This window comes from Lycium ferocissimum, chromosome 2, assembly GCF_029784015.1.
Source record: "Lycium ferocissimum isolate CSIRO_LF1 chromosome 2, AGI_CSIRO_Lferr_CH_V1, whole genome shotgun sequence".
Taxonomy (NCBI): Eukaryota; Viridiplantae; Streptophyta; class Magnoliopsida; order Solanales; family Solanaceae; genus Lycium; species Lycium ferocissimum.
In genome coordinates, this window is record NC_081343.1 from 43,054,833 (window position 1) to 43,065,706 (window position 10,874).

General features: G+C 33.0%; 1 protein-coding gene across 2 annotated transcripts in view; it reads left to right on the plus strand.

The window, feature by feature from the left end:
• Nucleotides 1-10,874, plus strand: part of LOC132038478 (TMV resistance protein N-like) — a 91,961-nt gene that overhangs the window by 62,134 nt on the left and 18,953 nt on the right. The window lies entirely within an intron of this gene.

The following is a 10,874-nucleotide window of genomic DNA, read 5'->3' on the forward strand; positions in this document are numbered from 1 at the left end:
ATTGATCGTGTTGCTTTGTTAATGTTTCTTCAGAGCTGTTGAAGATTTTATTTGAATTTTGAATTTTTACGTTTGAATGTGAAGAATGCATGGAAGAAGAGAGACGTGTAAGGAAAAGGAAAATTACAGCTGGTTTTGTGGAAAAGAAGGTAAAAAAATATATTAATATCTAATTTAATAGCTCCACCATTAAAGACTAAAATCAAGGATCATGTTTTTTTTTAAACCGTGTTCTAATATATTTGTTGGCAACAAATACACGCAAAAACATATACTATTTTGCCAAAAAGCAGCTACAAGCGATAAAATTTAAAAGGATAGCTACAAATGATAGGAAGCTACAATAAGGTAGTTATTTGAGTAATTTTACCTTCTATTAATTCGTCTGTCAATGATTAGTACGGAGTAGTATTTATCTCATTGGTCACTGTAGTCTTGGCCGCGCTTTACTTAGAATGCAAATATATTGAAGTATTGACTTAAAAGATATTTACTCAGATTTCACTTTAGTATATGATTACCTTATATTTTCTATAAATATAAATTTATTTTGTATTTTTCTCACAATTTATTATGATAGCTCGCTCACACAATTGATAATGCTGCAAATTTTATTCATTAAAGTTTATTTCAATGTTCACTAAAATAATCAAAGTTATTGCCAGCGCAAGTTGTTCCAATTACTACAAACATTTTAAGCTAATTTCTATTTCAAATGACAATTTTAAACATAATAGAAAGCACAAAACTTATTACTATATTATTTTCCTTTGATCATCATCTAATCATCTCAGGTTCCTTCCAAATGGCTACTGAAACAGAATTATCAAAACCGTGTGTAGCTATTAGCGCGATATCAATTACAAAACATGTTTGTACCCGATAAAATTTAAATAAGTATTCAATTCATATATATCTAATTAATTTTTTGTTATTCATCTTTGTAGGTTAGAATGAATAAATCACCATATGACGATCCAATGGAACATTCACAAAAACTTGTATTTTATTCTTTCATGTATTTACGAAAAATTTTAATTTTAATATTAACGAATTATTTTAGATGTATAATGTATAAGGTATAATGTTTATTTTCAAATAGTTTGAATATGATAACATCAAAGTTTTAATATGAGGGGTCATATCATACTGTTATATTAGTTGAATTATACGATGAAACATGTGAAAAATGAATTTTAATCAAGTAAGAAAATGTGATACCAACTTAGTTGATTGTAACTACAAACTATATTAATGACTGAATTAGAAAATAATATTACTACAAAATGTATCTTCCATCAAATATTTAACTATTAATTGCGAATCTTCATAGAATCAAAAGATATCCAATCACTTTGACTTTGACAAACAAGTCACAATATGACGATCACATAATGAAATAGCTGAAGTGGTGGGCTTGTCCCACTAATTTACTCTTAACTAATTCACCATCTCATATATTTTATCATATAATTAAATCTAATATTCTTAATAATAAATCTAATTACATATTAGATGAATAAAATTATCCACTTCGATACGGAACCCACTAAAATTAAATAAACTATAAATAAGGAAGTGATTTTAAACACTTGAGAATTATCGGATTGTTACAAAAATATACCCAATATACCAGATGATATACATTAGTATATTTGATGATATTTTGCCAAATGAAATGGCAAAATGTCACCAGAATAATTTTGTAAAATCATTTTATTTGTGACTCAAAAACTCCGAATAATTAAATAAAATTATTGGAGGGCAAAACTTAGGTGTTGATCCCATTTTTTGTGAGGAGTTTGTGTTTTGCTTTGATTCTTTTCTTTCTTTCTTCTTTTTGTGCCAGAAAAAGGAAAGAAACAGTTGAGGATTGGTAGTATCATCTACACTAACCGATTTTAGTCTCTCCTTTATGTCTTTAGTCTTATAGAGTGTCACTAGATTGTCTTATACACGTAAGATTAAATCATCGGTTCTTGTAAGTATAAAGTTTATGTTCACAATCTAAGATGGAATTTGGACAAAGCCATTACGGGTATGATTGTAGCACAAGATTAATATAATGTATCTTCATTATGTTTAATAAAGGAACGGTATAGTTAGTGTGTCTTGATTTAGCTAGTACATTTTGTATGTATTGAATGGACCAAGTAGAGATAAGTGTTTTTTATAGTTCCGAATATATAAAACAAAATCTCTAGTTCATTAAATGTACTTATACTCTTAATCTTGATATAATTATTATGATCAATGTGATTTGTTCATTATTTTGATTTATTAAAAGGTACGATTCAATTGCGGGTCTATGTAATCCTGGTAAATTGGATAATGGCAAAATTCATTTGTGAAATAGTAATTAGTTGATAGAATCCATGTCTCGACTTTGAGATTGATGATACTCCTTTATGAATGCTTATAAGTCTCATGTGAAAATCCTGCAGGTGGATTTTGTATCCGTCACATGATATAAGTTAAGTGGAAATATAAAGGATTCAATTAGTCAATGAATTAAATTATCAGTAATTTAATTTAATTGATTGGTATATGTAATCTTAACATGGGGAGTTAAATAAGATTTAATGAAATATTTTGAAATTGAACTGAGGAGTGCAGTTACGAATTTTTAGTGGAATAATTCATAATTTATTATGGTAGGATTAATTCAGATATTTCGAATTAATTCCATAATAGGAAGCCTCGTTAATTAAATTATGTGGTCCCTGCTGTGCCCAAAAATAATAAAGAATTAGATGGAATATTATTTCTTGGTGGAAAATAAAGACCCAGCAGGTTTTGGAAAAGGGTGAAAACCCTAAAACATGTAGTTATAAAATAAGGGTCTTATTTCATAAGGAGGCTAAGGATTTTACAAGTTTTTACACTTTTGACATAGAAATTCGCCCACACGAATTTCGCAGATTCTGGTATTATTCGGGTTACACGGCAGAAGACTGTGGAACTGAAGGATGAACGTGTGGACAGCTTTTGCTCGTGCTTGAAGGCTAGATCAATTTTATGTTTGATTAATATCTTGATTTTGTGTTGTCTATATTATATGCAAGTTCGATCCCAGCTATTTGCTTCCGTTGTTTATGCCTGTATTCCATCAATTGGCATCAAGAGCCTGCTTGCATCAAAATAGATAACCTAGATGACATGTATACGTTTAATTATACACGTGTTCATAATTTATAGACCTGTCGAAAATCATGTGTAAAGCTTAATAACATGCTGTTAGACTATGGCGTTGTCGAAAACTTTGAGCTCTACTGTTTTACTCACCGCTTTAGAAAAGGTTTACATGCCTTGCAAAGAGGGTTCAACCTGGGTTTCTAATCAACGTCTCAGTGGCGGCTAGGTCTCTTTTAGCCGAGGATATATATATATATGTATATATATATATATTTTTTTTGACAAGTTAAAATTCCTTGTTCATGTCTTGGTTTACTTTGTCAAATTTTTTTAATTATAAAATATACTATAAGGGATGGTGGTATTCAATGAATAGCATAACAAGGGTTTGGAGTTTTAAGTGGCGGCAGTGAAAGCCTGAATCTTATAAAAGGGTCTGATTTTTGTTTTTCAAAGTATTAGTTGCCGTGTTGTTTTAAATCAAACACCTCTGGGGATATTGATTGGTCCATAACAAAAGGTTGTAACTACATGAGCAATTTTTCTTATTTTCTCACATATGAGTTATGTATATAAATATTATATAAATTAAGAATTTTATGATAAATGAATAGCTGCTATCAGCGTGGTCTATCTATTCGAAATCATTGATAATTCTTAAAGTTTATAAATGTGAGATTACATCAATACATGAATTGAGAACTATGATTAATAATAGGATCTACTAAGGTGATCTATTTAATTGAGTCATTAGAATATGCTCAATATATCATGTATTAATTGTCCTTGATAAGTGTACATTGGTGTTGAAGGTTTATTTACTTGAAAGGAGATTTACCTTTAGATACTAGTGATGCTTAATTAATTCATGAGAAGAGATATCGAGTTTTTTCACCCAATAGGAGGAAACGTAATATCTTGGATTCTCAGGTGTATTAATTGGAAGGACAATTAGTTGAACGGAGATGTTGTGTGTCTTACCCAGAAGAAGGGACACAATGTATGCCTTGAGCTCTTGGGGTAATTATAAAAGGAGAATAGAAACCTGAATCAGATTATTTAATTCTTAGTTATGCCTAAAACGGTTATCTTGACAAATTTGGAGTTGTGGAGATCAAGAATTTCACAAACTCTTATTGACCTGAAATTTGGTGTGTTCATTGGAAACGCCTAGTAAGAAATAAGCTTTGAGGCTATTTAGATGCGTTTTAGGCTGTTCTTTCGGATTAAAACGTGTTTTAAGTATGAAAAACTACTCTTTATGTCATTTTTTATTTATGTTAAATCAAGAACATGATTACACATGATGATTCAACATGAATTTGATATATGATAAGGATATAGATCAGATTATGTTTTCCTTAAATCGCATGAATCGGTTATTTTTCGGATTTGGTCATAGTTTTGGAGATCAAGAATTTTACGAACTCCGATTGACCTGAAATTCAGTAGGTTCTTCGAAAACGACCCAGTAAGCAATACTCACTGCTTTGCAGTGCACCATGTTGTTTTTCGGTGATTTGGGGTTGTTTGGATGGTGTTTTGGGCAATTTTCGTTTTTTGAAAAATTAATTTTTTAGGAAAAATTACTTGGCTATGATCTAATGGTGATAGAGATTCTTCCTTATGGTTTTCATGACTAAATACTGGTGAAATAATAAATTTATGTGTTAACTTTAGGTCTTCTTCCCCATCGGATAGATTTATTATGGGTTCTCACTAGGTATAATCACTAATTATTGATAACTTGTATTAATTCTCCATCTGAGTTACATATTGGATCAATGGAACTAGAGATATGATAATGATATTCACTTCGCTTAAATTAGCAGCATACTCTTCGTCTGAGTTAGCTCTGGTTTTAAATTTATAGAGTGAATATCTAGCATCACATATATATGTCGCATGAATTGTTCTTTTATATTGAAATTTGTTGTTCAAGATGCGTGGATATCTATGTGGTGTGTTTTGAATTTTATATTCAATGATTACATAAACATGCTAACAACACTGAGATTATGTAAACATATTTTATGCTAGTTGTTCGTTGTTCTTGATTCATGTATATTAGTACGCTAATGATGATATGTGATAAGAACTACTGAACAAATGTATATGTTAAATTCTATTTTCACTGAAAAAAAAGTTTTTTTTTTCCCGAATTGGTCATGGTTTTAAAATTCTGATTTTTGATGAACTCCGATTGACTCGAAATTTGGTAGGTTCATCGGAAATGACCCACTGAGCAATACTCACAAGCTCATGAATTGGGCCATTTTTGGCCATCCGAGGTCGTTTAGATGGTTTTTTTTTTGGTCGTTTTTCTGTTTTCTGGAAATTTTTTGTTAAATAAAAAAAATTATTTCTTCAAACAGTGGTGGTAGGGTTCATTCTCTATGGTCTCCATTGTATATAAAAGTGATATAATGAGTTTATATGTTGACATAGGTCTTCTTCCCTATCGGATAGATTCATTATGGTAAATTATTGTGCTTCAGTCCCTAGTTAATTGATAGCTTGTCTTGACTCTCCAACTGAGTTACACGTTGGTTCAATGGAACTAGGGTTTATTAAAAGTGATATTTACCTAACTTAAATTATCAGTTTACTCTCTATCTGAGTTGGTCCTGTTTTAATTTATGGGGTGAATTATCTGACATGACTCATATAGTTTGCATGAATAGTTAAGTTTCCCTATCGAATCTAGTTATTCAGTATGCATGATTGTATGTGTGATGTGTGTTTTGAATTTTATTATTCTTACTACATGACTAATGATCTATTTAATGATTATAGCTCAAATTCTCAATAGACTTTATCCAGTCCACTTACTACTAGTCAGGAATTTCTTCTGATAGAGATAAGACATTAATTAAAGAATGCATTATATGTAACTTCTGTTAGAAAGAATTTATTCTCAGTTTCTAACCAAATAAGAGATGGATAGTTAGTTTATTTTTCTTGTGGCTCTTGTGTCATTGAGTTTGATAGATATTTTATCTCTTGTGGTACATTGATACGTGGACACTTTAAATTAATATCTCTTCTGAACTGAATAATGTTAATCTGTCCCATAAAAGACTTTTTTTCGAGAATTGAATGAGTTTATCTGTGGCACTTGTGTCTAGGTCATTTTAATCTGGAGAGGAGTCCGAAGTTGATCAAAGGATGAACTTTTAATGTTCATTGACAGTGGAGGCACTACCAACTTGTGAGTCCTATTTAGAAGGAAAAATGACTGAGAGATCTTTTCTCTTAAAAGGAAATAAAGTTAATGATAAGTTAAGCCAATCCATTCTAATTTGTGTGGTATAATGAACTTCAAGGCAAGAGGTGATTTTGAGTATTCTGTGACATTCATAGAAGGTTACTCATGATATGAATATATTTATTTGATGCTCTTAGGTCCTAATGCTTTGAAATTTTCAAGGTATTTAAGACGAAAATGAAAAGCGTCAGGAAAAATATATTAAGTCACTGCGATTTGATCGTAGTGGCGAGTACCTCTTTGCGGAGTTCATTAGTTGCTAATCAGATAGAGGGATTGCATTTCAATTGTCTACACCAAGTATTCTACAATAGATTGGTGTGGAAGAGAAAAGACATATGACTCTTATGAAGGTGGTAAGATTAATGATTGACTTATTCATATTTGCTTTTTCATTTTAGGATATGTCTTAAAAACTGCGAGTTACATTCTTAATTTAATTCATTCTAAGTTAGTACCTTTGATACCTATAGAACAGTGGATTGGATGTAAGCCAAATCTGCAACATGTTCGGATATGAGGTTGTCTAGCACATGTGCTCAAAGGGAAAACATATAAGTTGGAATCAAGAATGGATGTACGCATGTTTATTAGATATCCAAAGGGAACGAAAGGAGGTTTATTTACTGTCCTAAAAGAAAATAAGGTAATTGTTAATACAAATGCCAGACTTTTAGAAAGGACTATTTAATAAACCAAGCTTCTAGAAGTAAACTAGTTTTATAGGAACTGAGCAAAGAAATAGCAAATGAGTCATCTAAAAATTCAGAAGTTCAAGAACATCTAACCGATAGGTCAGGGTTGACGTTCCATTGCATTTAAGTAGTGGGAGAAACGTTAATAAGCGTAAGGAAATTCACTACTTTTAAGTAGTGGAGTGATGTTGAGCAAATAACACTATATGAAGTCATTAATATTTCAATACCGAAAGGCAATGGAGATAATATTAAGATTCTGGAATATGATAGTGTAACTATAATAGTAGTAGTACTTAGTCGTAGTGGGAGAACAATAATCAAGATCGGTTCGGTGTATACTCTTGGATAGTTTCATGATAGGATCCTGAAAAGAAATACACTTTTGGGAGAGTTTCATGATAGGATCCCTGAAGATCTTATTACAGAACCGGTCAGTTACGACGAAGCACTACTAGACGACGTTGCATCACTAAACAACTTCGCAAGTTTTTTTTTTTTGCAAAGAGCTTATTGGCTAAGACTTTTGGTAGTTGTGCAAAAGGAATACATGTGAACGTTGTAAATGCATGGTTAAAAGTCTAAGTGGGAGATTGTTGGGGTATATGCCATTAACCATGCGTTTAGATATGGTATATATTAACAATTGTCATAGTTAAAAGTCTAAGTGGGAGATTGTTGGGTATATACTATTAACCATGTGTTTAGATATAGTATTTATTCAATTTTTAATAAAGAGTTAAATAGATCATGTACTAGTATGTGTGTCCTTTACTTATATAGTAGATGATTTAGTGTATAGAGTTTAGCTTATACACGGAAGATTAAATCGTCAGTTCTTATAAGTATAAAATTTATGTTCACAATCTAAGATGAAAATTGGACAAAGCTATCGGTATGATTGTAGCACAAGATTAATATAATGTATCTTCATTATGGGAACGGTATAGTTCCGTCTTCTTGTGCTAGTATATTTTGTATGTATTGAATGAACTAAGTAGAGATAAGTATTTTTATCTTGAATATATAAAACAAATCTCTAGTTCATTAAATGTACTTATACTCTTAATCTTGATATAATTATTATGATCAATGTGATTTGTTCATTATTTTGATTTATTAAAAGGTATGACTCAATTGCGGGTCTATGTATTCTTGGTAAATTGGATAATGGCAAATTCATTTGTGAAATAATAATTAGTTGATAGAATCCATGTCTCGACTTGAGATTGATGATACCCCTTTATAAATGGATGCTTATAAGTCTCATGTGAAAACCACTGCAGTGGATTTTTATCCGTCACATGATATAAGTTAAGCGGAATATAAAGGATTCAATTAGTCAATGAATTAAATTGTCGTAATTTAATTTAATTGATTGGTATATGTAATCTTAACATGGGGAATTAACTAAGATTTAATGAGAGATTTTTGAAATTGAACCGAGGAGTGCGATTCACGATTTTTTAGTGGAATAATTCGTAATTTATTATGGTAAGATTAATTCAGCTATTTCGAATTAATTCCATAATAGGAAGCCTCGTTAATTAAATTTTGTGGTCCCTGCTGTGCCTGAATAATAAAGAATTAAATGGAGTATTATTGTTACTCGTGGTCTACACCACAAAACTCTAAATTTGATTTGCCCTAGGGAAGCGCTCAATATTGTATTTTGCATACTTTGAATAATATAAAGAGATTTCTTATTAATAATACCAATCCCCCATCTTCCATTAAAATCAAATATTGTATTTTGCGTTAGATATTGTTTATTCCATTAAAATCAAAGCTTTAGTTAGATATTGTTTACCTCGAATTTAGGTAATCAATTGAATTTGTAAGTGAGGTATAGGATATGTGGATAGACTTTAATCTATTTTTGGTTTATGTGGAATATATATATGGACTCGTGTGCAATGGTATGTGTATATGAATATATGCGTTAATAACTTGAATAAATACGTTGCTATGTATGATTAAGTTAATGGTATTAGAAGATTAAGCTAAAGACAACAATATTCCACTGATTCGGGACAAAGAGAAAAGATATTTTGATTTGCTATTACAATGCTCTAGATCTCAAAAAGCTAACGTTCAAAAGTAGGGAAATGCCCCCTATTTATAGTTTTGCCTTATGGGCCTTGCACACAACATAAAGCCTTTTTAAAATAAAGAAAACCCTAAAAGGATAAGGTTTGGCCGTACGGTCTGACACACGTACGGTTGTCGGTACAATGTGATAGAATGATATTGACGAGTAGCAATTTTGTAACTGATTAACCGGACTAACAGCCACGATCAACTTGGTCATGCTGAAATCGAACTAACGGCCACGATCAACTCGGTCATACTGAAACCGGACTAACGGCCATGATCAACTCGGTCATGCTGAAACCGGACTAGCTGTGATGCGGAGTTTGGTCCGGGTATACCGGACTAAACAGATTTGTTTCACTTTTCTCAGATCAGCCGCAACTGGTGCAATTCCACTAGTCCGAAGGGAAGACTCGGTACTCATGCCTGTCTCTTTTTATCCCCGATCCCCGGTCTCACCGGTCTTGCATACATCCGGTTTTTACATATACAGATATCCTTAGCCCAATGTCATTAAAATTAAGTTCTGAATAGGTCAAGAAAATCATTCCATCGAGAAGCTTTTTATTTTTCGGGCCATCAATTTATGAAGTGCTCATTCAGATAAGGGGGAAGAAACAAGTTAAACGCCCAAACGCAACTATAACAAAGAGTTCGAAGTCGAGTCTTTCTCTGGTTGCAAATAGAGGGTTCTATATAAGGCGATATCCATCATCCATTACCGAGGATAAAATTGACCAAGTCCGGGCTGATTACGGATGGGATAACATCCGATGCAAGTGTTTGCCCCCAGGCCCAACGAATCGATTACCGATCATAGGGAGGGCTTCCTGTATGTTTATACCTATCCCTTTACACTCAAGCTCGACCCCCCAATCGACCCGATTATATTGGATATGTGCCGGACATATAATGTGACCTTGGCCCAAATTGGCCCTATAGTACGAGGACCATGGCCTGCCTCCGGCTGTTATCCAATAACCTATAAAAGGAGTTTACGATGACTCATTTCATCCGTTTATATTCCCCAAGGTTATTCGGGGGGGGGGGGGGGAGGTGTGGATAAAACCCGCCAAGTCAAGCCGACATCCGGTCTTTTCGAAGATGGACGAAGATAGAGACCAAGGTTGGTTAGAACGCTACGTCCGGGTGAGGATCGCGGACATTATTCCGGCCGATTATATGCCCTTCTCGGAGAGGTGAAACGACAATCATAAGTTTCTCAGTTCCTTCTTCAACAATTACCCTTGAATGCTTTGTCAAACGCTTGCCCCCTCGTATTGACATGATTTCTCCCCTTCTTTCTTTATATCAGCCGTGGCATGGATACCTCCGGCTGTCCGGAACATGAATGAATGGGTTGGGAGCTCGCCATCACACCAATACACCCGTGACGACGCGGGGGGAAACATCGCGTGGCCGACGGGTCGCCCAAAACCATGGTAATACTGCGTCGGGTTGGAATTTCTATCGTATTTCCTATCTTTTTTTTTCCTTTTTTTTTTACCTCTTTTCGTATCTGTGTTTACCTGTGGGCTCGAAGAGCCAAGCTATTCGAGCCAACCGAGCCCGCCGCACGGCTCGAATTTGATTTAGCAAGAACATCTCGGCTGCGTGCTGCTGGCAACAAAGGCGGAGAAAGTCCCCTAGGATAAAAGGCAAGAAGCAAAGAAGAGGGCAAG